At 48.4% G+C, this 23,815-nt stretch overlaps 1 protein-coding gene and 1 long non-coding RNA gene across 7 annotated transcripts in view; one reads left to right on the top strand and one right to left on the bottom strand.

Moving 5' to 3' along the window:
• Bdh1 (3-hydroxybutyrate dehydrogenase 1) overlaps window positions 1-6,299 on the bottom strand; it is a 41,011-nt gene extending 34,712 nt beyond the window's left edge. The window contains exon 1 of one of the 6 annotated variants that reach the window (XM_045149751.1): window positions 6,275-6,299. The gene's annotated coding sequence lies outside the window, so the exon portion shown is untranslated. Of the gene's footprint in view, window positions 1-3,237; window positions 3,578-4,543; window positions 4,638-4,710; window positions 4,942-5,791; window positions 5,914-6,274 lie in introns of those variants that run through there. The other 5 variants (XM_045149750.1, XM_045149747.1, XM_045149746.1 and 2 more) reach the window with 5 other exon arrangements.
• Window positions 4,989-18,813, top strand: LOC123460755. The gene is made up of 3 exons (XR_006637184.1): window positions 4,989-5,297; window positions 17,671-17,844; window positions 18,041-18,813. It is a non-coding gene; the product is annotated as an uncharacterized LOC123460755 (long non-coding RNA).
• The last annotated feature ends 5,002 nt before the right edge of the window (window positions 18,814-23,815 follow it).

Here is a 23,815-nt window from a genome sequence, read left to right as displayed (position 1 = left end):
AACCATACATTATTCATCCTTAGTCCTGCCCCATATTCTGAGAATGGCTCACCATTGGTTTTATGATGACAAGATGGCATGTGCTTTCCTTACTCCATTGCTCATCTGTGCTTCCCCACAGGAAAATGTTACCAGAACTGTCAAAATCACCATAACTGGCTGAGAGTGGTTGTGCATGCCTTTAATCCCAGCACTTGGGAGGCAGAGGTAAGAGGATCACCATGAGTTCAAGGCCACCCTGAGACTACATAGTGAATTCCAGATCAGCTTGGGCTAGGGCAAGACCCTACCTCAAAAAAACAATAACGACAACAACAACAAAGTCAGATCCCAGATGAGGCTACAGGGGGCATTCTGCCCCTAGAACAGGGCTTGCATGCCAAAGTCAAGGCCAATCGCTAAGTGATGGGGGAGCACAGTATGGATGTGTATGTGGTGGTGTGTGCTTTTTTTCACAGTTCCATACGTATGGGCAAGTGCATGTGTGCACACACACATGTGGAGGCCACAGGTCAGTGGTAGGTATCATCCTAAATCACCTCCTATCTTGTTGTCCAAGACAGGATCTCTCAATGAACTCAAAGCTCACCTATTTGACTAGTCAAACTAGCCAGAAAGTCTCAGGGATTCCTGTGTGTAACTACCCAGTGCTGGGATTACAGGCACATACTATTGTGTCTGACTTTTGAGGCAAACCCAATAGATTGACCTTTTTGTTTATTTTTTGGATTTTCAAGGTACGGTCTCACTCTGGTCCAGGCTGACCTGGAATTAACTATGTAGTCTCTGGGTAGCCTCAAACTCATGGTGATCCTCCTACCTCTGCCTCCTGAAAGCTGGGATTAAAGGCATACACCACCACGGCCCACAGCCCCACCTTTTTCTTAATGTGAGCAAGAAAGAGAGAGGGAGAGAATTGGTATGCCAGGGCCTCAGCCACTGAAATTAAACTCACAATGTATGTGCCACCTTGAATGCATATGAAACCTTGTACACTTGCTTCATTTTGTGTGTCTGGCTTACGTGGGGACCTGAAGGGTCGAACATGGGTTGTTAGGCCTTGCAGGCAAGCACCTTAACCACTAAGCCATCTCTCCAGCCCCACACCCATTTGTACATAAATGTTGGGGATCTAAACGCAGGTCCTTATGTTTGAACAGCAAGCATTTTACCCACTGAGCCATCTGTCCAGCCCGCTCATGATTTTGAATACAATGTACATGCTGCCAACTCCCAAATGTTTATCTCCAGCCCGGTCTTCTCTCAGAACTCCAGACTTATGTATTACACTGCCCTTTGTAGTGTCCTTAATGGGTATCTCAAACATAACCTGTCCGAATTGTGCCTGTGCTCCGACTTTCAAGCACACTCCACAGCCTGCTGTTGGCAAATCCTACTGACTTCAGCTTCACCCTCTCTATCTATCCAGCACCACAGTCTGGGACTCCAACCCTCTCTGCCTAAATTACTGCAAAGGCCTCCCAACGCGGCTCCCCACATCCTCTAAAATTTCCAAGCATAATACAGCCTACACGACCTTGTGTAATACACGTCCCACCATGCATGTCCTTCTTGCACTAAATTAGTGTCATATTAAAAGCCATATTCTGCACAGACTGCCTACTACGCTCTACACAATGTAGGCCTCAGTGATCCCTCTCACACCAACCCTGCTCACTAAGCCTCTCTCACAGTGACCTTCCTTATCCTTGGAACATTCCTGCCTCAAGGTCTTTGCCTTTCCTGTTCCCACTACCCAGAACTCTGCCTGAGATATCTACAGGGCTGGCTGATCTGTCCTTCATTCGAATGTTTACTGGGGCATCTCCTGGCCACGCAACCCCGCCCCCCGCCTGCCATCTTATACCCTCCTTCCTTGCTTCACATCTTGTCTTCCTTCTTTGAAGATACCACATTGTAACATTCTGAATCTCACTGTTATTTCTCTTATTGGCTGTCTATCAGTCTCACCCACTCACTTTAAGCTCTCTGGAGATGGGAGTTTGGTTTGGCTTGTTCACTGCTGTTACCCCAACACCTACAGCAGTGCCCTGTACACCAGAGGCACGAACTTGAGTGAAGTAAAGAGGGTTTGGCACGAGGAAGCCATGATGATGTGTGCACTTTAACGACTCACGTTGCGTTAATAATAAATTTAGGATGGGCAAGAGCAGATGTGGGGAAACCAATCAGAAGCTGTGGCAGTAATGCGGGGGGCAAGGTGTACACATGGTGGGCGCTGCACAACTCAGATGTCCATGCAGAAAATACAGGGTGGTTAGGATAGACCACTAGTTGACTTGATTTTGAAGGTAAAGTCCACCATCACATTTCCTAACAGACTGAATGTGGGATGTCAAAGAGAGATCAAAGACATTTCTGACATTTTGGCTTAGATGTAAAATGTGGCGGTCCATAAATAAAGGAGATTTTGTATTTACAACAGCTGGACAAACCAAGCACAAGCTGGTCCTCCTAGGCTTCACTGCCCCTCCATGTCTTGTCTCCTACTACATTTTACCACTAGTATTAAACCATTTCCTACATCTCCCATCATCCAACTCTGTACCTCCCAATGTCTGCGCTTCCCTCATCCTATACCAAATCTAACTTCTCTATGTCAAACAAGCTCCTGTAACAGCTGAGCCACCCCCCCCAGTCCTTTAATTTCCCTATTTCAGACCTAATTAGTACAAACACCTCCTGCGAGCTGCCTCCTCTAATCCCCTAAATCAAAACTGAATCTCCCAGCAGAGTATGGTGAGCAGGCCTGTAATCACACCTACTCAGAAGGCCGAGGCAGGAGGATGACCAAGTTCAAGGCCTGTTGGGCTTACGTAGCCAAGTTTAAGGTCAACCTGGGCACCTAGTTGGGGCTGTCTCAAAATAAAAAGTAGGGCTGGAGAAGATGGCTTAGCTGTTCAGGTGCTTGTCTGCAAAGCCAAAGGACCCTGGTTGGATTTTCCAGGATCCACCTAAGCCAGGTGCACAAGGTGGCGCATGCATCTGGAGTTCGTTTGCAGTGAGTGGCTAGTGGCCCTGTTTCTCTTACTCTCTACTTCTCTCTCTCAAAATAATAAATAAATAAATAAGGAGGATTGCAGATACAGTTCAGTGATAAAGCATTTGCCTAGCATACAGGAAGCCCTAGGTTCACTGCCCATTACAGAGACAGACAGACACACACACACACGAGTCTCCTCCTCTGTGAGCCTCTGTAACTGAACCTGCACTCACCTAAGTCAGGGTACATAGGAGATATTTCTGTTCATAGCCCACCTAACCACCGATCCTCACTTGCACTGGGAGCACCCCCACGAACAGGACACACATAGCAAATCAATAACTTCTGGCTTCCCTCAAAATGATGCTCTGTAGAGGTAGTGAGAGGTCATGAAAGCGCCGCACGTCATCGTTGGGCTTCCTGGACGGTCGTGGGTGTATCACACCCAGTGTGGAACAGGTAGATCCGCTGGAAGGAGGCGCCATGCTGGGCATGGAGGCGGCGGGCTGCAGCGAAACCAGCGTCCCGGCAACCCTTCGGCGCAGGAACGGCGGGGCGGGAAGGTGACTGCGCACCTGCAGACTATGGGCAGAGACTCTGGCTCACTGGCTGGAAAAACACGCGACCAGCTTCACGCCGCCCGTCCCCGCAGGGCGCAACCGCGAGGGGGCGGCGCGCAAGCCGACCGGCCGGAGGACGAGGACGGGCACGGGTCCGCGCATCCCCGCGCGCTGCAGCGTGCCGCCGCCGCCGGAGACGCGCAGGCGTCGCCTCGCTCCACGCCGCGCCCGACGTCACCGTGGACGGCGCAGCCAATCCCGAAGCCGCGGTCCCTTCGGGCCGGCAAGGGGGCGGGGACAGAGGGGGGCTCGGCCGGAGCCGCGCTCCCATTGGCTGAGGCAGCACCACCCAGACAAAGCCTCTCTGTCCTCGCGCGCCGCCGTGCCAAGGTGGCTGCGGGCCTGGCAGGGCCGACCCCACCCTCCGCTGCCCCTGCAGCCCCCCGCGGCTCCTCCAGCCGGCCGGGTCCTCCTTCTCCTCCTCCTCCCGCGGCCCTGCGGCTTGGCCCGTCTCCCGTGGCGCAGCGCTGGACCCGCGCGGCCTCACCGCTGTCCAGCATCCTTCCCGGGAGCGCAGCGGGCGGGGAGGAGGGGCACTCCCGCACCCCACCACCACCCTCCCACACACACCCCGAGAACACAGCCTTGGGGAGGACGGGCAAGGAAAGAGGGCCGAGGGGCAGGATCGGGAGACTGGTCCAGCCGAGGCTGGGAAGCCACACTCCGGGCTTCGATCTTGGCTCGGCCGGCCGGGGACTACGAAGTGACCTTGGGCTGCTAAGCTCCCGCCCTTCTCGAGGCCTGGGTTCCTTCCTGTAAAATTACACAGGGAACGTTTGAGTCCCGAGGGTTTCACCTGGAGGCCGCGTGTCCAACCCGGGACCTCCGGTACTCCGATCCTGAGCGGCCGGCCTCGCTCCCGGACATGAGGACCACCTGGGACTAGGACAGGGCTGTCAAAATCGCCCCATCGTCCTACCTCCGCCACCTCCTCGGCCACCAGGGCGGGCTTCTACGGCGCGACGCCCCTTCCCCACCGGCATCCCCGGGAACCAGGCTCCGTGGCCTCGCGGGGTCAAACCGAACGGAGCTGCGGACGCGGGCGCATCCCTCCCGAGCAGCAGAGACGTAGGACCCTCCTCTTACCCCAAACCAAAACCAAGCGAGCCGGGCGGGGGTCCTCGGCGAGGGATGGGCTGGTGCGCGCCTCTTAACCCGGCACTACCCACGTGCTCGGGCTCCTGACCTAGAGTCGGGGGTGGGGTTATCGCCGCCGCGTCCTTCTCCAAGCCCCTCTCTAGACGCCCCCCAAAACTGCGGCCTCCTGCCTCTGGCACCCGGATGCGCCTACACGCGGGTGCGCGCGTTGGGGCTGCGCCGGGCGGGGCCCGACGGCAGACAACGCGGGGGCGGGGAGTGCTCCCGCGCCGCCCTCCCCGGCGGTTCCTGGCTCTGCCCCAAGCCTAGGGAACCCCAAATCGCCGGGGCGCCCGGCCTCAGCCTAGCTCACTCCCACCTATGCGTCTCGGCCCAAGCCAAACGGAGCTCTCCAACGACACCTCCTTGCTGGACCCGGGCAGGGGCGGGGGTTGGCGGGAAGGTTTCTGCGCCCCCCACCCCACCCCACCCCCATAGCTGCGGGCGGGGAGAAGGTGCAGCTCCAGGAAGTGAGGAAACCCTGCGGAGGACCAGGTTCTTGCTTGCTGTCTTTTCAAGCTCATCAAGGTTAAACGGTTGGTTGAGTCTTAAAATTCCTTTCTCCCTCTTTCTCTCTCTCTTTTTTTTTTCCGAGGTAGGGTCTCACTCCAGACCAGGCTTACCTGGTACTCTGTAGTCTCAAGCGATCCTACTGCCTCTGCCTCCCCCCAGTGCCGGGATGAAAGGAGTGCACCACCACTGCCGGAACGAATAGAATTTATGTTAGATTTTGTCCCTTTAAGGGTCTCTATAATAGCATAGTAGCCCATCTTCCCAGAATTTCGCCATTTGAGCGTATCAGTGCAATCGGCTACAAATTAAGTCCCGTCCCCCCCCCCCCACACACACACATCTCGCCCTCAAGACACCCAGTTTCCAGGATTGAGAGGCTGAGGAAAGACGCTAGCAGGGTACTTAGTGAGGGAGCCATGTTTGGGTAAATACAGAAGGCCTGAATGGAAAGAGACTAGACCGATGAAAACCAGAGGGAAGGGCTGGCGCGGCGGGGGAGGGGAGGCTTTAAAGAAACCTGTCAGCTCGGTTCTGGCAGCTTCTGGAGGACCAGGCTGTCTTCCTTTTGTATGCCCCGCTCCTGGCACCCAGAGCCTTGAAAAGAGGGAGAATCGTGAAGAGCAGACGCCGCGGTTCTCTGTACTCATTTCACACATTCAAGCCAGACCAGAGTCCTTGCTTCAGTAAGGCAGAGCACGTCCCTGGGTAGATGGTGGCGTAGCATAACCATGAATCACTCTACAATGTGTCACCAGGTTACCCTTTGAGAATCACACACTGCTGGGAAAGCAATTCAGGGACTACTCTTTCCACCTAGAAAAACCACATATGCTAACCAGACTGAGAATTACGTGGAAACTATTTATAGAAGGCAAAGGACCTCTTTGAAGTTACATCACACCCACCTCCCCCTTGGCTGGCTTCACATCGTCCCAGCCCAGCTTTGCTCTCTAACCAGCTCTGTCCTGTATAACCGGAAAACCCCTGGTCTCATTTGTACCTGTTATCTCCCAGCTTCAGGGTTTCTCTGTCGAAGCACCCCAAGACCCGCTACCGCCATCCACTGCTCTCTGACACTGAGTAAACGCGGAAGTAATAGGAAGGTAACACCTCCCAGGAGGATATCTAATGGCACTCCTGGCATTGACAAATCCAACACTGTTTTTTTTCTCCCTCTCTGTGACTATGAGGGAATTCTGTATGCATCCTAAAGTGACAGTGGCCAAGGGTCTGTGGTAGTGATCCACTCAATAGGACAACCTTGGACCGCCTTTTTCACTCCCTCCTTCCCAATTTGCCTCCAGTCCCCTAGTCCTGTTCTGTGGGATTTGTTGTGTAGCTCTGAAGTGACTCCCAATGCTTTCGTAGCTGATGAGGTGTGTGACACAGTTTGCTGTGGTAAGAACGTCCTGACGACAGTGTCCTTTTGCACCCTGTCAGACCATATATGTCAGTTACTGACCTCAAACACTGGATTCCCACCACGAAAACCCCGAGATTTTATATGCACTGGGAGATCAGTAGTGCAGGACTATTCTCTGTCAGCCTTCTAAGCTGCTCTCTGAAGCCCGTCCCACCAGGATGGACACGGATTCCTGGCAGATGGGGGTTTTGCATGTCTTTGCAGGCCTGTGAGGAGGTTGGCCAAGACACCTCTCTGAGAACCTCTTTAGGGAGGCAAAACTCTTACTAGATTTTATATGCATCAAAGTGTGCCTCCATCCCAACAGCTGGACTTTTTTCATTCTTTTTTTTTTTTGTAATTTTTTTTAACAAGAGAGATAGAAAAAAAATTGGCATGCCAGGGCCTCCTGCCACTGCAATTGAACTCCACATGTGTGTGCCACTTGTGCATCTGGATTACGTGGGACCTGGAGAGTCAAACATGGGTCCTTAGGCTTCATAGGCAAGCACCTTAACTGCTAAGCCATCTCTTTAAAAGCTGGGCTTTTAAATTTTGATTCTAGATTAAAGAAAATCACAGTGTGGTTAGCGTACCTTGTTGATGGAGTGTATTCCCTGTGAGATTTGTGCTCCTCAGCTGCTCTTTAAGCATTGTGAAAAGCAAGACTCGCTCTACAGCAATAATCCATTAGTGAAAACACAGTTTCACCACCTCCTTGTTTTAACCAAATAAACCAGATTCATCCTCAGAACTACCTGTATATATGTCCTGCCCAGACTCTGCTTTAGGGGGAGGAGGAATTTCAGCCCCCATTTCAGGCAGGCCTCACTCACCAGACCTTTCCCAACACTGCTACTGGGGAACTGGTTTGTTGGGTTTGAGACTTCACACTTTCATCTCCCAGATGCCCTGAACGCTAGGACGTCACTAATGAACCCTCAGACAGGAAGGGAATAGCAGCAACTCCCAGGAGACAGGGCTTGAAGAACTGGGACTAGGCGAGGGCCAAAGCCATTCTCAGTCCCATCTCAAGTTCCTTCCCTGCTAAGGTTCTGCCTCCCAACTCTGGCAGTTAGAGACATGCTGGTCTCCGAGGCTGAACACATGAAGCAGAGCCAGTGGGAACCAGATCACAAGGCATGTGCCAAGGTTCTGTCTCCCTGTGCCTCTCTGTCCAGACACAAAGCCTTCTGCCAGGCTCACTTCAACACCCAGAGGGCGCTGTTGCAAGTCCCCAAGGTAGGTTTGAAAGGATAGGTCTTTGCCATCTAGGGAGATGAGGCATGTGCATGTGTAAGTGAGTCATGGTAAGTCCCACTCTTAGGCTTAAGAAAGACAGAGATGTGGAGTCAGAGTTCTGGCGGGAGCGCAGGAGAACCTCCATTGCAGAGGGAGAATCCCACAAGATTCCATCTGTAACACCCCCAACAAGTCCCCTGCTGGATCAGCTCCTCATTGCCTGGTAGTCCAGGGCGTCCTCTAATGCCAACCCTAGTTAATCATTCCCTCCCCTTCCAGGGCCCAGCCCCTCCTCTGCTGGGCCTGCCTCAGTCCGATCCCTGCTTGCTTCTAGCTGCTGTGGAGGTCCTGAGTGCTAAACTCCGCTCTTGGCCAGCCACTCCAGGTCGGAGTGTGTGGAGCTGGCTTGAGATCAGACAAGGACAGAGAACAAGAATGCCATCCACCACCCCAAACCTCACAGAGTTTTTCTTTTTTGTTTTTAACAAGGATAGAAATTATACTCTTAATCTACTGAATATTACAAGTATCAAGTAGCTTGTTCTGACTGGCAGGAAAAGAGAAGTTTAAGAACAAGTTGTGGGGCTCAGTGTGTTAGGGAGAGAGCTCTTGACAGTTGATTTTAAATGACTGTCATACTGGATTCTGCACATGAATGAAAACTGGAAAGAATACCTTTTTCTCCTGCAGTGAGTGTTGGGTTGAAAAGGGAAAATGCAGAATCAGGCCAGACACATACATCCACACCTGCTTTCTGTCTCACCCTCTTGAATGTTGGGATTACAGGCGAGTGCTGGCAAACTAGACTTCACTGTATCTTTGAAGAGGAAAGAGCATGAGGGGGCAAGAAAATAAATACCAGGGTGGGCTTAGATCTTGCCAACCCCACCAGAAGCTACAGCGAACCATAGAATTTCTTACTGCATTTATTTAGCTCCAAGAGTCTGGGCCCTTGTTAGGAGTTGTGCCGTGTTTTTGAAATGCAGTCATAAACCAGTGAGGAGACCCTGCTTTCACTAAAACAACTTCGCATATCATGGTTAGTTATTAGCATACCAATCGCTATGCCAAGTGCCGCTGTCTAAGCATCGTTTCATTTAATCTTGCAACAATCCTGAGCAACCCAAGACCTTTTCTGCATCCCTGCCTGCAGGCTACTGAGGTCAAATAACTTGTGTACATGAACATGACTGAGAAGCAGCAGAGACCGACCCTGCCTCATCCGTTCTACTCCAAAGAGCCTGCTTAAGAACATCACCATGTGTGCTAACCTTTTTTCTTTTAGTTTTGGGGAGAGGCATGCTTGCTAGGTATCGAACCCAGGGCCTTGGGCATGCACAGCACTCACTACCATTGAGCTATACCCCAGCCTAAAGTCCTGATGTATAAGGCATTTAGAGTATATGATTTTTTTAAATAGATTTTTAAATTTTTTTTAATTTTTAATTTTTCAAAATGGGTATTGTTTCTATGGACAATCCAACAGAAGCTAGAGTTGCTTTGTTACATGGGAAGTTCTTTTTTTTTTTTTTTTAAGATGCCATTCTACCAAAGCCCAGGTGCTTTTTTTTTTTTTAATTTTTTAATTTATTTATTTGAGAGCAACAGACACAGAGAGAAAGACAGATAGAGTGAGAGAGAATGGGCGCGCCAGGGCTTCCAGCCTCTGCAAACAAACTCCAGACGCATGCGCCCCCTTGTGCATCCGGCTAACGTGGGACCTGGGGAACCGAGCCTCGAACCGGGGTCCTTAGGCTTCACAGGCAAGCGCTTAACTGCTAAGCCATCTCTCCAGCCCTACATGGGAAGTTCTTATGGTGATTACAATACAGATGTCAATTTCTGATGCCCTCAACCAGGAGAAATAATTAAATTGGCTATATTAATTATTTTTTAGAGGCAGGATCTCATTATGTAGTCCAGGCTAGCCTTGAACTCACTGTGTAGCCCAAGCTGCCCTTGAACTCATGATCCTCGTGCCTCAGCATCCTTAGTATTGGGATTAACATGTGTACCACACCTGGCCCATATTGACAAAATTCTCAATGTTTTCATCCGATTTAATTTTCTGAATTTCAAAGTTTGTTTTTTCAAAGAATGCTTACTATTGTATTACAATAAAAGTTTAAAAACAAGATATAATTTTATATGCTTAACTCAATTATTTTTCCCAAATAGATGTTTTTCACTCCTACCTATTGCTACCAAGGATAGAACCTGATTTTTTTTTCTCAACATAGGTATCAAATGAAAAAGCTATTGCCTCTCTGTTTTGAAGATGCCAGAACCTCTCTCTAAAGGCCTATTCACATGTTCCCAACCTCGACCCCTCCATTAAGCCCTGCCAAAGGCCCAGACGTGCGTCCTTCTGCTGACAGCTCTGGAGGTCAGCCTTCGCTCACCTCACCGCGGCCAATGGAGCAGCAAGGCTTCCGAGGCACCGTCTGCACACAGGGTCCTCTCGAGGCAGGGACCCGCCAGATACCTGGGCCTCCTCCTAGTTCCCAGCTAGCAGGGTATAAGAGCTCTCCTGGAAATCTCCCCCAGGCTTTCTGCGTAGTCTTCTGGTGCCTGGGTTGCTTTTTCCGGGGAAGGGAAAATCTCGCACACACGTGATAGGAAAGTCACCTACTGGTAAAATACAATATTTAAGATTCTGGATGTTTGTTTGTGTGTTTGTCATTGAACAGGCAAAGTTCAGCTTTGTGACTGTTTGTTTTAAGCTTAAACTGTCTGTGAGTTTGGCTCTCTGGGATCAAGGGTAGATCCTTTGGCCTAGAGACATGTTCATAAAATGATGTCAAAGGACAGCTCTACCCGGCCCCATTGGGAGTTCACCCTGCCAGGTATGTGTGGGCACATGTTAGCACAGGAAATGGCCCAAACAGAATGGGAAATAAACAGAGTGCCCTGAGTATGACCTGGAATTACTACCTGAGGAAGATTTTGAAATGGCCAAGGGGACTTATCCAGGGTCACATGGAAGGAGGTTGGGCAAATGCCATACCCCTTGAGTGTCACAAGGAGGATAGCAAGAGTATGTCTGAGGTACACAAAATCCCTTAGGGCATCTCTCAGCATTAGCATGCCCTGTGATTAAAGTCTGTGGAAAATTACCACCACCTAATTCCAGCCAAGTTATTAATGACCCAAGCCAGTCTCTTCAGGAAAGAAAGTTTGGATCACCTCATCAAGTAAAGAACCATGACTGACAGCTGAGATACTTACTGAGGGGATGTGGAGCTGGTAGAGGCCATTCATTACAAGCCACTTATGATCATGTGACCAGTTACAAAGTCTATAATTGCCAGGACAGTCTGCTCCTTGCTTACTTATGAGTATGTTTGCATGGGTGTGTAGCAAATATCTTTGTTGTCTTCCACTTCCTTGTTAAAATATTTTTTTCATTCATTTACTTATTTGCCTATGTGTGTGGTAGGTGGGTGTGGGGAGGGTGCCAGGGTCTTTTGCCACTGCAAACAATGCCTGTCTGGCTGTATGTGGGCAGCCTTGGAATGGAACCCTGGCTGGCAGGCTTTATAAGCAAGTCCCTTTAACCATTGAACCATCCCCTTAGCACCCTGTTTCCTTCCATTACTAATCCTTTTGTCATGTAACATAGGCTATGTTGATTTTATTTCCTAATACTTAGGTGTTGTTAACTTTCTGTCATAGTAAACGGCACCTCAGGACTTCATATCCTCTTCTGGAGAAAGTCAGTATGACAGGGCAGAGTTGAAGTTAGTATTGTTATACCATAGGCAGAAGTATATCCTTCTGTTTTTCTTTTATCCTTCTTCCTTCTCCTCCTCCTCTTTCTTTCTCTTCCTCCTCTTTCTTCTTCCTCCTCCTCCTCCTCCTTGAGCTAGGGACTGGACCCAAGCTTCCTGCCTGCTCGGCAAGTGCTCTGTACTAACAAACCCATGCCTCTAGCCCCGTTATAACTTTCTTAGTGTCTTTGTTTAGAGATTAACAAAGTTTGGGGTGACGTGTACGGCTGCCAGGTCAACAGAAGTGGACTTGTGATGGGTAATTTCTTGTGGCAACTTGCCTGGCCACAGTGCTCAGGTATTTAGTTAAATACTCTGGATGTTCCTGAGGAGAACTTCGTGCATAAGATTAAGACTTAAATTGAGCGACAGAAGAAATGGCTCAGAGTCCAGATCTCAGTCTCAGATCCACAGAACCCACAGAAAGCCAGACTGAAATAATGCAAGCATCTGTAATCCCAAAGTAATGGAAAGGTAGAGTTGGGGGAATTCTGAAGCTCACAGATCAAGTGGGCTGTTTTTCATCATGGCAGACAAGTGAGATCTGACCTCCACAAATGTGCCAAGGCACATGTGCACCCAGTTTCACACTTGAACACAACACACATGCATACACACACAAATAATGCAACGCCAGGGTCTGAAGCTTTAGGTCTGTGCTGCCGGGGCTTCCTGTAAAATCTGCCTGAGGGAGAAAGCAGAAGCTGATAGGTTTTGTTTTGTTCTTGCTTTTTCTTTCTTTCTTTCCATATCGTGCAAATGCTTCTACTCTCAAGAATGTGGTGAGAGGCTGGGGTAGCTCAGTCAGTAAAGTGGTTGCCTTGCAAGCATGAAGATCTGAGTTCAATCCCCAGGACCCTGGTAAAAAAAACCAGGTGTAGCTAGGTCCCCAGCTGATGGTTTAGCAGTTAAGCACTTGCCTGTGAAGCCTAAGGACCCCGGTTCGAGGCTCGGTTCCCCAGGTCCCACGTTAGCCAGATGCACAAGGGGGCGCACGCGTCTGGAGTTCGTTTACAGTGGCGGGAGGCCCTGGCGCGCCCATTCTCTTTCCCTCTCTCTATCTGACTCTTTCTGTCCCTCTCTGTCTCTTTCAAATAAATAAACAAAAATAACAAAAAAAATTAAAAAAAAAAAAAACAGGTGTAGCCACATGCACCTGTTTTGCCAGCGCTGGAGAATTGGAGGCAGGCAGATCCCTGGAACTCACTACAAATCTATTCTAGCCTAATCAGTGAGCTCTGGACTAAGGAGAGACTCCGTCTCAAAGGAGGTGGGCAGCATATCTGAGGATGACTCCTGACTGACCTCCACACTGATGCACATACACACACGTGCTACACTTACACAAACACAAACATACATGCATACACATCATACACACATGCACTGTATGTATATATGTATATGTGCTTGTATATATGCACATACACTATATACATGCTTATGTCTGGTTTGATTCAGGTGTCCCCCATAAACTCAGGTGTTCTGAATGCTATGTTCCCAGCTGATGAAGATTTGGGAATTAACACCTCCTGGAGGGAGTGTATTGTTGGGGGCAGGCTCATGGTGTTATAGCCAGTTTCCCCTTGCCAGTGTTTGGCACACTCCCCTGTTGCTATTGTCCACCTTATGTTGGCCAGGGGGTGATGTCCACCTTCTCCTTATGCCATCATTTTTCCTGCCATCATGGAGCTTCCCCCTTGAGCCTATAAGCCAAAATAAACCTCTTTTTTCCCACAAGCTGCTCTTGGCTTGGTGATTTCTACCAACAATGCAATCCTCACTTCAACAGTAAAGTACCAGGAAGAGGATTGCTACTAGACACCTGACTGTGTGGCGTTGGCCTTTTGGAGCTGGTTTTCAAAAGGAATGTGGAAGGATTTGAAACCTTGGCCTAAGAGACACCTTGCAGTGCTGTACATACAGCTTGATGGACTATTATGATCAGAGTTGAAAGACCTGAATATAGCAAGAACTACAGATTGTGAGGTTTGGCTTATGAGGGTGAGAAAGAGCTTTGTTTGGACTGGGCTGGCAGTTTGTGTGAAAAGTTTGCTGTTATGTCCATGTCCTGAGAAGTTGTGCAGGGTTGCATTGCATAGAAATGAACTGGTGTGATCAGAGGGATATGTCACAGGGGAAAAAAAAAAATCTTTGGGTGAACTGCTGCCTGTTTAGCTGCAATTGAGAGATGACAACCTTTGAGACTGGGCCAGTTGAACTGCACTGGGGCAACAGGAAGAATATAGACTCCTTTGGAGGGGTCTAAGTGCCCAAGGAGTGTCCTGTTCTTCAAAGTCTGCTTTTTCCCTCCTGGATTAACACATTGGCACCCTACCTGGTATTGTGGAGTATAAGAAATGCAGGAAAGAGAGGGTCATTGAGTTCGTAACATGGTCTTGTGTTTTGGAAATGGCCATGGGCAGTGTGAAGCAGGTTTGCTGGATGCCTGCATGGAGACCCCATGGGGCCATGAGGATGAACCGTGGCTTGCAGTGGAGACCCAGTGGAGATGCCGGGACCATGAGATGGCTGCCAAGGAGAGCTGCCAGCCCTGATAGTTTTCCAGGACTGTGAGTAGCCTAGCTGGAGGGGCAGAATTGAAACTCCAGAGACTTGTTGCTGGTTAAAATTATCAGACTTGGAGATTTATCACTGACTAGAGTTGTTGGACTTGAAGCTACAAAGTTTGATGTTTGCCCTAGTTGTTTTAAATCATGTATTGCTTGAGTATTTCTTTGCTATGCTCAATGCTATATTTTCAGTGTGAATGTCTATTCTGTGCCATTATGGGTTTTGGGGGGGGGAATTTTTGGTATTACGGTTCAGTTAAAAGATCTGGGAGCCGGGCATGGTGGTGCACACCTTAATCCCAGCACTTGGGAGGCAGAGGTAGGAGGAAGACCATGAGTTCAAGGCCACCTTGAGACTACATAGTGAATTCCAGGTCAGCCTGAACTAGAGTGAGACCCTACCTCGAAAAACCAAAAAAAAAAAAAAGATCTTGGACTATGAGGATGTTTGAACATCGCTGGGATTGATAAAAACTATGGGGACTTTTAAAGTTGGATGAATGCATTGTGTTTTACATCATGTATGGATGTCAGTTTATGGAGGTTGGGGTGGAATGTGGTGGTTTGAGTCAGGTGTCCCCCATAAACTTCAGTGTTCTGAATGCTAGGTCCCTAGCTGATGGAGATTTGGGAATTAACGCCTCCTGGAGGGAGTGTGTTGTTGGGTATGGTCTTATGGGTGTGACAGCCAATTTCCCCTTGCCAGTATTTGGCCCACTCCCCTATTGCTATTGTCCACCTTATGTTGGCCAGGGGGCGATGTCTACCTTCTGCTCATGCCATTGTTTTCCCATGCTATCATGGAGGTTCCCCCGCAAGCCTGTAAGCCAAAATAAACTTCCTTTTTTTTTTTTTTTTCCCCCACAGCAGTTCTTGGTTGGGTGATTTCTACCAACAACGCGAACCTGACTGCAATCGCATAGATGTGTGTGTGTGTGTGTGTGTATAATGTAGAACACTGACTTACCCATTGAGAGTGGTCTGATCTCCCAGTTGAATTCCTCCCCTCTGGAAGTGCCCCTCTTTTCTGTCTAGAAGGGCAGGACTCAACAGTAGCAACCAAGGACCTTATCCTGGGGCCTGGAGCACAGGTTAAAGGTAGGAGGGTTGGCCTCTGGCCAAGACAAGATGTGGCAATGCTTGCTTTACACTCTCTCCCTGCCCTGCAGTCTCTGGGGTCGCTGGCCTCCAGGTGCTCATAGCTCAGGCAGGGCACAGACAAAACTGTAACTTAATCTGCTCCAGGACATCTTAGGCTGGGTGATACAAGGAGATGTGATGGAGCTGAGAGGGAGAGGGGGTGCCAGGCAGGGAACAGGAATACAAAGGGCCAGCTGCTCTCCAGGCACCATCTGGGACATAACGCATGTCTCTGCCAGCTTCTGCTGGTCAAAAACACCATAATCTGTGGCACATAGCCTTTCTGATGTAGACAGTACGGGAAAATATGGGTACTGTTGCAGTCAGGTTCGCATTGCTGGTAGAAATCACCCAACCAAGAGCAGCTTCTGGGAAAAAGAGATTTATTTTGGCTTACAGGCTCGAGGGGAAGCTCCACGATGGCAGGGGAAAACGATGGCATGAGCAGAGGGTGGACATCACCCCCTGGCCAACGTAAGGTGGACCACAGCAACAGGAGGGTGTGCCAAACACTGGCATGGCAAAAACTGGCTATAAAGCCCATAAGCTCACCCCCAACAATACACTCCCTCCAGGAGGCATTAATTCCCAAATATCCATCAGCTGAGGATCTAGCATTCAGAACACCTAAGTTTATGGGGGACACCTGAATCAAACCACCACATTCCACCCCTGGCTCCCATAAACTGATAATCATACATAATGTAAAATGCAATGCATTCATCTCATTTTAAAAGTCCCCGTAGTTTTTATCAATCCCAATGATGTTCATACATCCCCATAGTCCAAGATCTTTTAACTGAGCCATAATACCAAAAAATAACCTCAAAAAACCATAATGGCACAGAATAAATATTCACACTGCAATAGATGGCATGGAGCATAGCAAAGAAACATTCAACCAATACAAGATTTAAAACAACCAGGGCAAATATGAAACTCTGTAGCTTCAAGTCCAGCAACTCTAACCAGTGGCAAATGTTCAAGTCAGATAATTCTAACCAGCAACAAGTCTCTGGCATTCCAATTCTGCCCCTCCAGCTAGGTTACTCACAGTCCTGGAAAACTTCATCGGGGCCGGCAGCTCCTTGGCAGCCATCTCATGGTCCCGGCATCTCCACTGGGTCTCCACTGCAAGCCACGGTTCCTCCTCATGGCCCCATGGGGTCTCTATGCAGGCAACCAGCAAACCCGCTTCACACTGCCCATGGCCATTTCCAAAACACAAGACCTTGTTGCAAACTCAATGACCCTCTTTCCTGCATTTCTTATACTCCACAATACCAGGTAGGGTGCCAATTTGTTAATCCAGGGGTGAATAAAGCAGACTTTGAAGAACAGGACACTCCTTGAGCATTCAGACCCTTTCAAAAGAGTCAACATTCTTCCTGTTCCCTAGCACAGGTCACCTGGCCGAATCTCCAAGGTTGTAATCTTTCAGTTGCAGCTGAACGGGCAACAGTTCACCCAAAGATTTTTCTTTCTGCCATATCCCTCTGCACACACCAGTTCATTTCTATGCAAAGCAACCCTGCACAACTTCTCAGGACATGGGCACAAGAGCAAGCTTCTACACAAACTGCTAGCCCAGTCCAAGCACAGCTCTTTCTCACCCTCAGAAGCCAAACCTCACAGTCCATAGTTCTTACTGCCTTCAGGTCTTTCAGCTCTGACCAGGATAGACCATCAAGCTGTACTTACAGCACTGCAAAGCATCTCTTAGGTCAAGGTTTCAAATCCTCCCACATTCCTCTTGAAAATCAGCTACAAAAGGCCAAAGCCACACAGTCAGGTGTCCAGCAGCAACCCCACTCCTCGGTACCACTTTACTGTTGCAGTCAGGTTCGCATTGCTGGTAGAAATCACCCAACCAAGAGCAGCTTCTGGGAAAAAGAGATTTATTTTGGCTTACAGGCTCAAGGGGAAGCTCCATGATGGCAGGGGAAAACGATGGCATGAGCAGAGGGTGGACATCACCCCCTGGCCAACGTAAGGTGGACCACAGCAACAGGAAAACTGGCTATAACACCCATAAGCCCATCCCCAACAATACACTCCCTCCAGGAGGCATTAATTCCCAAATCTCCATCAGATGGGAACCTAGTATTCAAAACACCTAAATTTATGGGGGACACCTGAATCAAACCACCACAGGTACTAACATCCTCTGACACAATAGCTGATGGAGATTTGGAAATTAATGCTTCCCGGAGGCAGTGTATTGTTGGGGACGGGCTTATGGGTGTTATAGCCAGTTTTCCCTTGCCAGTGCTTGGACAGATTGCAGTCCTTCCAAGGGGCCTCTGTGAAAGTTGCCTGAGTTGCAATGGAAACTGTGGTCGTTTGAATGTATGGCCCGACCGAACTCAGCTTGATGCTCAAGTCTCCAGTGGGTGGAGCTCTACCAGCGAAGAGGACAGGTCACTTGGAGTCCAGCCCTAAGGTATGTTTGGGGTGGATCTTAAGTGCAGCCTAAGGTGTGTGGAGGGCTGCTGAGCTCTGGTCTTCATGCTTCTGGTGGGGCTGGGTGCTTGATAGTGCCTCTCTGCTTGGATCTAGGAAAGGGAGCCAGCTTCTTCTGCCATTGATGGTGTTCCCTGGACTCTCTAAGCCTGAAATAAAACCCCTTCCTCCCACAGGCTGTGTCTGATTGGATGCGTGTTCCAGCAATGAGGAACTGACGGCCACAAGACCCCACCACGTTGGAGATGCTGGAACCCTGAGGAAGACTGCAAGCACCCAGTGGAGCTGGCCCAGGGGAGGAACTAGGAGTGCGTCAGGTAAAGTAGCTGGCAGGTGATCCTGTTCCATGGCCTAGGGTCCCAGACTGAATGAAAAGGAGGAAGAGAGCTGAGCACCAGCATTCATGTTTCTCTGTTTCCTGGTGTGATGTGATGCAACATGACCAACCACCTCCTGCTCTTGCCCATCCTGAGACGTGGTACCTTCAAATGGTGAGACAAAATAGGCCCTTCCTTCCTTCTTCATTGGTCTTTATCAGCTATTTGTCCCAGTAATGAGAAGAGTAACTGTCAGAGACGGACTTGGACTCCTGATCACCCTGCATGCACCTCCTGAGTGCTGGGATTGCCAGCATGCACCACCATGCCTAGTTTCATGCAGTGTTGGGCATTGGATCTGTAGCTAGGCAAACACTCTGCATCTCCAGCTCCAGTCTGACAAATCCACAAAACATAAAGGATACCTACATGTGAATAATAAGAAGAAAAAAACAATCTTATTTTAAAGAAATTGCACAAAGGGCAAAGAAATCACAAAAAAAAATGATGGCTAATAAACATAAGATATACTCAGTTACTATCATAAGTAATTTAAACATACAAACCAATATTTATTTTTGAGGTAGGGTCTCTGTCACTCTAGCCCAGGCTGACCTGGAATTCACCATGCATTCTAAGGGTGGTCTCGAACTCACTGCGATCCTCCTACCTCTGCATCCCAAGTGCTGGGATTAAAGGCGTGCGCCACCACGTCTGGCTTCAACCCAGTACATTTTGTCAACCAGATTGTTGAAGATTTAAAATGATGGGAAGAGGGCTGGAGAAATGGCTTAGCAGCTAAGGCGCTTGCCTGTGAACCCTAAGGACCCATGCTTGACTCTCCAGAACCCACATAAGCCAGATGCACAAGCTGACGCAAGTGTGCAAGGTTGCACATGCACACAAGATGGCGCAGGAGCCTGGAGTTCAATCTCAGTGGCTGGAAGCCCTGGCATGCTAATCCTCCCCCCTTCCCCTCCCCCACTCACTCACTCTCATAAAAATACAAAGAAATGATGGAGGAAAACAAAGCAGCACCCTCAAACACTGCTGGCAGGAGTAAAAATGACAGCCATTTCTGGAAAGCACTTGAGCCGCACGCATGATGTTGTGGACGCAGCATTTCCACTCCCGGGCTCTAGCCTACAAAAATACTAATACTTTATCAACAGTGTGTGCGTGTGGTGATTTGAGGCAACACTATTTGTAAGAACAAGTTGAAACTAACCCAGTAATGGGATGTTTAAATAGATCATGGCCCATCCAGACTAAAAATATCATCTGCCCCATACTGCTGATTTTCTGGGGTCATTCTTCCTCACATCCTAACCTTCTTTATCCCTCACCAGATCTTGTTCTTCTTGGCCACAGCTGATAGATTCAATATTGTTATAGTTAGCTCCATATTGCTGGGACAAACATTCAACCAAACATATTTCATGGGAGGAATGGGTTTATTTCAGGCGTCCAGATCCAGGGGAAGTTCCATCAATGGTGGAAGCAGCTGGCTCCTTTTCATAGATCCAAGCAGAGAGAAATCACCATCCACCCAGCACCGCAGACAAAACCACCACAGCTCAAACTGCTTCCACAGACCTGGAAGCCTCTGCCCAGTAACACCTCCTCCAGCTGGCTGCTGGAGACTTAAGCAGGAAGCTTAACCCTAATCAAAACCACCTGAGGCTGGGCTGGAGAGATGGCTTAGCAGTTAAACACTTGCCTGGTGAAGCCTAAGGACCCCAGTTCGAGGCTCGATTCCCCAGGATCCATGTTAGCCAGATGTACAAAAGGGGCACACATGTCTGGAGTTCGCTTTCAGTGGCTGGAGGCCCTGGTGTGCCCATTCTCTCTCTCTCTCTCTTTACTGCCTTTCTCTGTGTGTCTGTCACTCTCAAATAAATTAAAAAAAAATCTGAGGCTATGGTAGACATACATTCACATTCAAACCATCATAAATATGTTCACTTGATCCACAGCAGGCTGCTCAGAGCTCTTCCCTGAGACTTTGGAGCTGGGGTTGAGATAGTGTGCAATCTAAAGCTGAAAATATTGAGCTCAAGGCTGGGAGTGGTGGCGCATGCCTTTAATCCCAGCACTTGGGAGGCAGAAATAGGAGGATCACCATGAGTTCAAGGCCACCCTGAGACTACATAGTGAATTCCAGATCATCCTGGGCTAGAGGGAAACCCTACCTCAAAGAAAAAGAAAATAAAACAAAAAATATATATATATTGAGCTCAGAAGCCACATTCTGTGAACCCAAACATAACAGCCACCCAAGCTGCAAGGGGAGTGAACAGTGGTCTCTTGCAAATGGAGAAGATAGGAATCTGTCCCAGCTGTCCCTAAGGCCTAGCCAACCTCCTTTGCTTTTTTTTTTTTTTTCTCAAGACCTCTTTCTTCCTAAACTAGCTCAATCTGATATTTAGTCATTACCAAACATATCATAACTAATAAGATATCCACCATAGGGCTGGAGAGATGACTTAGCATTTAAGGCACTTGCCTGAGAAGCCTAAGGACCCAGGTTCAATTCCCCAGAGCCCACATAAGCCAGATGCACAAGATGGCACACACATCTGACATTGATTTGCAGTGGCTGGAGCCACTAGTATACCAATTCTCTCTCTCTCTGCCTGTCCCTCCCCCCCCCAATAAATAAATAAACGAATAAATAAAATATATTTTTAAAAAGATATCCACATGGCACACTATGCAGCCATGAAGAACACCCAAGGCAAGTGTACAGAAGATAAGGGAAGATATCCAGGGTATATTTATTTATTGAAGAGAGAGAATGGGTACACCAGGGCCTCCAGCCACTACAAATGAATTCCAGACACATGCCCCACTTAGTGTGTCTTGTTTACGTGGGTACTAGGTAATCGAACCTGGTCATTAGTCTTTGTGAGCAAGTGCCTTAACTAGTAAGCCATCTATCTAACCCTATACTTTTTTAAGAAAAGATTTATTTTTATTTATTTACTAGAGACAGAGAGGGAGAGAGAAAGTATGAGAATGGGTGCACCAGGGCCTCCAGATGCTGCAAATGAACTCCAGATACATGTACCACCTTGTGCATCTGGCTTACGGGGGACCTGGAGAGTTGAACCTGGGTCCTTAGACTTTACAGGCATGTGCCTTAACCACTAAGATATCTCTCCACCCCAGCCCTACACTTTTTAAAAAAAATTTTTTTTAAAAATTTATTTGAGGGAAAGAGAAACAGATAGATAGAAAGAATGGGTGCATCAGGGCCTCCAGCCACTGCAAATGAACCCCAGACATATGTGCCACCTTGTGCATCTGGCTTACATGACTAATGGGGACTCAAACCTGGGTCCTTTGGCTTTATAGGCAAGTGCCTTAACCACGGAGCCATCTCCCCAGTCCCCAGAGTATACTTCAATATGGAACATTATCCAAGTGCAAAACATGTAAAGGGGGGTGTAGTCCATGCTCTGCTAAAATTTTATTTGTTTTCAACTTTTATTAACTTTAATTTAAATTTTAGTCCTGCTGAAATCAAGCCCAGAGCCTCACATATGTTAGGCAAGTGCTTTAATACTAACTTACACCTCTAGCCCAAAATTTTATTTTTCTTTTTCAGAAAACTGCTTGTTGAGGGCTGGAGAGATGGCCCCAGCAGCTAAGGCGTTTACCTGCAAAGCCTAATGACACAGGTTTGATTCCCCACTACCCATGTAAAACCAGATGCACAAAGTGGTGCATGTTTCTGAAGTTCATTTGCAGTGGCTAGAGGCCCTGGCATGCCCATACTCACACACACTCTCTCTCTTTCTACTTGCAAACAAATAAAATATTTTTTCAAAAGACAACTACATTTTGATCTAATATTCAAAATGATAAGCTTTTACTTTAACCTCAAGCAGATTCATATTAGATACAAAACTCCCAGCCAAGTTGCCATAGATGAAAAGCCAGTAGTTCTGCTTTGAATAATGGCTTGATAGGGTGGAGGAGTGAGCTCTGCAGATACCAGGGGGAGCAGAAGGAGATTGAGTCCCCAGTTGTGAGACATTCTTTAAGAAATAGAGTATCAAAGCCGGGCGTGGTGGCGCACGCCTTTAATCCCAGCACTCGGGAGGCAGAAATAGGAGGATCACCATGAGTTCGAGGCCACCCTGAGGCTACATAGTGAATTCCAGGTCACCCTGGGCCAGAGTGAGACCCTACCTCGAAAAATCAAAAAAAAAAAAAAAAAAGGGAAATAGAGTATCAAATTACCAATACGAAATTGGGTCCTGGGCCTTGGAGAGAGCCCATATAAATAAAGGATGGAAATCTTAAAGCATAAAACATCCCAGGCAGACAGAACAGCAAGTGGTCAGGGAGGCCAGGGCAGGGCAGTGAGCTAAAGGCCCACCAGAAGGCTCCTGTCGTTGGTACAGAAAGAGTGAGAGGAAGAGCAGGGGAAGTCAGGGGTAGCTGGGACCACGCTACTCACGAACTTGGAATCTGGCTTTGCTAGCTGGCATGGGAGCGGGGAAGGCTTGTGGCAGAGAAGTAACATGATCTGACTACCATTGGGAAAGGCTCCCTGTGACTGCTGTTCTGACCAGCTGCAGAAAGTCAAAGAAGCAGAGGGAGTAATTTAGAAGAGTGATGAGGGTGGTGTGGGCCAACTTGGTAGCAGTAGAGGTGTGAGAAGTGGCCTGACTCCAAACACGCCTGCAGCCAAAGCCCACAGGGTTTAACACAGGTATAACGGTGTGTGAGAGGGATTGTCAGGGATGACTCCAAGAATTTTGTCCAAAGGGATTGGAAGAATGTAGTTCTATTAACTGAGAAGAGGGGAGATTTGAAATCCTAGAGGAGATTCCAGGTGAAAGACTAGAGTTCAATTATTTGACCATGTTACCTTGAAATGCTTATATATCCACAGAGAGAAGAAGTCTGGACTTCTGTCTGGTGGTGGTCCATTTTTTGGATCTGGATTACATTACCAAGGGAGTGGCTGTAGAGGGAAAAGAGAAGTAGACTCGGGCTGGAGCCCAGGTCTGTGGATATGTAAGACAGGCAGAAAAGTAATAAATAGGCAAAAAGTTAAAATCTAGAAGAAGAGAAGCGAGGAAAAGATAAACAAAGAAAGTGGTCTGTAACAGACGGCTCAGGTTCTCTTAAATAAACTTCCAGACCAGGCACAGGTATGGAGGAAGTGGTATCTATTGACCCTTACGGATCCAGGGGAAGTTCCATAATGGCAGAAGAAGGGCCAAACAGAGAGAAAGTAGCCCCAAGCCAAAAGCCACACCACACTGCACACTTCAGGAACTCCAGGTGGAACTAGGCACTTTGCATATCTTTGGACTGGGATTTCAAACCCACCACCACACCTTCAGATCCACCCAGTGACACCTCCTCCAGCCAGGTGGCTGCAGAGCCAAACTACAAACTAATAAAACCCTGAAGATATCGAGGGCCATTTATTCAAACTACCACACGGTCTATAACCATGTATACAAAGGACTTTCAAAAGGTTCTTGAATGTCCCACAAAGGCCCATGTGCTGAATAATTAGTCCCTAGCCTAGTGATGGGACATTTAAAAGATATGCCATTGGAGGTGTGCCTTCTTGGGGACATTGGAATCTCTCTGGCTCTGTCTTGCTCT

Source organism: Jaculus jaculus, chromosome 5, assembly GCF_020740685.1.
Source record: "Jaculus jaculus isolate mJacJac1 chromosome 5, mJacJac1.mat.Y.cur, whole genome shotgun sequence".
Classification (NCBI taxonomy): domain Eukaryota; kingdom Metazoa; phylum Chordata; class Mammalia; order Rodentia; family Dipodidae; genus Jaculus; species Jaculus jaculus.
This window is presented reverse-complemented; position numbering and strand designations above follow the sequence as displayed.